At 47.7% G+C, this 4049-nt stretch overlaps 1 pseudogene; it reads right to left on the bottom strand.

Moving 5' to 3' along the window:
* Positions 1-745: 745 nt before the first annotated feature.
* The window catches only part of LOC102823202, a 5544-nt pseudogene continuing 2240 nt past the window's right edge, over positions 746-4049 (bottom strand).

Raw genomic sequence — 4049 nt, 5'->3', positions numbered from 1 at the left:
GTCTTGTTCTGTTCGGATAACTTCTTCTTGGTCTAGGCATAGGTTCCTCATGAGCACAGTTAACTGTTTAGGAATACCCATTCTTTGCAATATTATCAATAGCTTGTTATGCTCCAAAGTCAAATGCCTCTGCATAGTCAATATGGCACAAGCAAACATCTTTCTGTTATTCTCTGCTTTTAGCTAAGAGATTCATCTGACATCAGCAGTGCCATCCCTCATTCTGCATCCTTGTCTGAATCCAACTTGAATTTCTGGTAGCTCACTGTTGATGTACTGCTGAAACCTCAGGAGATCTGGACTGGTTTCTGTTCTTCCCACAGGGATTTTCTTGAAGTCTGAGGGTCAGCAGTGATCATGGCCACCTGGGCCAGCAGTTCACAATGGACACAAGGTGGGTCTGGGTATGGAGAAGGGGTCTCCAGCTATTGAAACAAAAGGACCTGGCTCAGGAATTTATGATAAACAGAGAGTCAGTGGTTACCCTAGGGATCCCAGGTCCAATGAGGCTCTGCCATGGATCGTTAGGTAGCTTTGAACAAGTCCCTTCCTCTTTCTAAGCTTCTTGTTTCTGTCTGCAACATGAAGATTTGAACTGGAACATCTTTTGGGGCTTATAGTTGATGTCCTATGATCAAGGGACAGTGAATTTTGTACTTATCTTCTCTGTGCCTCAGTTATCTCATCTGTAAATGGGAACATGGACATGGAAGAGCCCAGAAGAGATGTGCATAGTCCAAGCTTCTTACATGATCCACACAACAATCTCTGAAGTAGGCTGAACCTGGTTCATGGCCCTGCCAACAGACAGGAAAGTTTATGAGGACGCCAAGTGAGATGTGTGTGGTTGAGTGGGGTGCAAGCACATGTGTAATCTGGGAGCCAGGAGGAGGGAGGGAGACCAGGTCCTCAGAGCAAACTCTCCTCTGGGTGCAGGCAGTCCGGTACCTGAAAAAGGAAAAGGGGTTCTTTCAGAGCACCTGGCTGAAGGAGCTCATCACCCTGGAGTCTGAGGTCCTGACTTTGCAGGTGGTCCTGCAGATGAGAAACTCTCTAATTCAGTAAGGAAGGGAGGTGATGGAGAGGGGAGGACCGAGAAGGAGATAAAAGAGGAAGTGGTAGGTTTGGGAAGGGAAGTCTCAGTCCCTTTTTTTGAGGGGAAGAAGTGAGGTTTTCTATTAATTATAGTAGGTTTTATTCCAGATCTCCATTCCACTGTCACTGGAAGAATAGTTCTATGACCTCACAACCTGCTCCCACCACTCGGGGGTCATATTCAGCATCAGGCTATTGAGGTAGAAAGTAGAGAGATTTGGTTTTCCAGTTTTGGTGTACAAATGTGACTACCTGAATGTTCCCTGTTTGAAGTTGTAGAAGACCTTGTCTCAAAGCCTAGTTTTCTCATGTACTTGTTAGAAGGTCTTAAACCTTTCTGATTTCATTTTTCAGAACCTTTGTTTTCCCGTCTCTAAAATGGGAGTGACCATAAAACATACTTCATAGAGTTACGAGGCTTGACTCAGATAACGCATTACATAGCCCTCTAGCCCTGTTCCCCTGCCCTTGGGAGGACCACTAAGACCCCTTCATGATAGCCAACCTGGGTGTGCTGGCCAGCCTCCATCAGACCTTTCTCCAAAACCTGCCGCAGGTCATGCCTTCTACGCAGTGAAGTACAACAGCAGCCCCTGGTGCCATGTGTCCTGGCCACTCTGGGCACTGACTTTCACTGTGCCAGCCAATAGGCCCGTGCCCACAGCCAATTGTCTCCTTTATGGCCTGGCATATCCTGTAAGATCAGCTTATGGTGGCGGGTCTGGCAGAGTTTTACACTGACCATGCTCAACAGTTGTTTTGGAAGGAAGGAAGGAATGAACTTGCTTTCCACATGACTAGGAGAGACAGCCTGAACTGGTGAGTGGAAAGAGCATGTGCTTCAAGCCACAAATTGTTTTTCTGTCCTGGCCCAGCCAGCTCAGTTTTCTGGGTCTCGGTTTCTTCCTCTTTAAAATGAGGAGCCCTTGATGTAGGATAAGTCTTAACTCTATCTGTTTCTTGGAGTCCTTGCTATAGGATAAGTACTGGACTGCTAACTGCAAGGCTGGGGGTTCAAACCCATCAGTTGCTCCTTGGAAACCCAATACAGCATTTAACAACACAATATGCTTTCCTTACAGAAGAAAACAGCACATTATGTATCCAGCACAGTGCTCAGTCAAGGGCAGCCTCTTTGATTTGTGCCCAGAGTTCCCACACCTTAAGGGTAAGGGAAACATGAGACAACTTTCCAGTCTAGTTGCCCCCCATGTCATGTAGAGCTGGAGTAGGTGCTGGGCCTGGGGGTGGCCCCCTCATGCATTATCTATGCCACCCTCTCCTGGCCCATCTCTTACATCCAGTGTGCTGCCTACGAAGGAGCAAACACAGCTCATGAACTTGGACAGCAAGGAGGAACTGCACATAGTGGCCCAGCATCACCCTAGGGCCAGGTGAGGCAGCAGGGGCACAGATTAGTGGGGTAGGTGGGTGAAGGGCAGTAGGTCTGGGGTTCTGACAGACTGAGCTTCAGTAATTAGATACATGGTGATACCATGTGGTGCCTAGGAGAGGCCTAGGAGTCAAGTACAAGAATCAGGGTCAGGAACCAATGCCTTCCCTGGTGCTCACTGCTGTCAAACAAGCACTGTCTGTGTCTGAACTGGCAGTGGGCGGAACTTGGCATCAGGCTGCATCATGGGAAGAGCATTCACATTGGCGTCACACAGACCAGGGTTCCAATCTTTGATTCTTTCTCACATGCTGTGTGACCTTACTCTTGGCAAAAAAATTTGAAATCTCTGACCCTGTAACAGAAAGCAGATGGAAGTTGTTCATAATGCATCCTTTTCCTACTTTTCCTTCCCTAGGCAGAAGGCTAGAAGTAGTGTCTGTGTTTGAACATCAGTGGCTAGACAGTCCAGAGGAACTAGGCAGGATGGGTGGGATGGTGGAGAGAGGTTGATGTGGTAGACAGTAAAGCACATGGGTCTCTGGCCATCTGTGCCCTAGCCCAGCTGCCAGTCTTCTGTCCCTCCCCCAAGACAGTTCCTACAACTCCAGACCCAGGACAGCAAGGGCAACATTTCCCTGAATTAGCAAGTTTGAGGCCAGTCTGGAGATGCATGGGCACCGGCTGACATCTGCTGAAGCCCTGGGGTTGGCTATGGTCAGAGCCAGGGGAGTGAGCGTGGCTTTCCCTGACTGGGAGGCAGGAGTCCTGGATTCCTCCCTCCTGTCCTGTATGCAATCTGGTCAGCCGTGGCCCCTCTGGGCTCCACGCTGCTCCATTTGTCTGCAGACACGGGAGTTGGATATCATCCCAGACTAGAGTGAGAGGGCAAGGCACTAGCCTCTGGTGCATAATTTAAGGGGAAATCAAACATTCAGTACTCAAGATGAATGACCTTTAAAAAGTAATTAATTTCTTTTTGACATCTTAATAGACTTCACTTTTTTTTTTTAAGCAGTATTTTTGTTTACAGGAAAGTTGTGCTAACAATACAGAGCCCTCCCCATCTGTGCACTGTTTCTCCTATTAGGAACACCCTGTGTTCCTGTACACTTGCTATAAGTATTGTTAGGTGCTGCCCAATCGGCTTCGTCTAGTAGGCTGTAACACACAGTGGTCCCACGCACAATAGAAGGAAACACTGGTCTTACGCCATTGCCACAAATGGTGTTATGTTTGAGCCCCATTGTTGCAGTCTCTGTGTCAATGTTACTATTAATGAACCTTGATACATTCTTGATACATTCTTATTAGCTAAAGTCTTTGGTGTGGCATTGTAGGATAAGCACTGGACAGCTAACTGGAAGGTTGGTGATCCAAACCTATCAGCTGCTTCTCAAAATCACATGTTGTTGTTGTTGAGTGCTGTTGAGTCAGTGCCGACCCATAGTGACCCTGTACAGGATTTCCGAGGCTGTAAATCTTTACAGGAGCAGAAAGCCTCATCTTTCTCCCACGGAGCAGCTGGTAGTTTTGAACTGCTGACCTTGCGGTTCGCGGC

The sequence above is a fragment of the Chrysochloris asiatica genome, unplaced genomic scaffold (genome assembly GCF_000296735.1).
Source record: "Chrysochloris asiatica unplaced genomic scaffold, ChrAsi1.0 scaffold00047, whole genome shotgun sequence".
Lineage (NCBI taxonomy): Eukaryota > Metazoa > Chordata > Mammalia > Afrosoricida > Chrysochloridae > Chrysochloris > Chrysochloris asiatica.
This window is presented reverse-complemented; position numbering and strand designations above follow the sequence as displayed.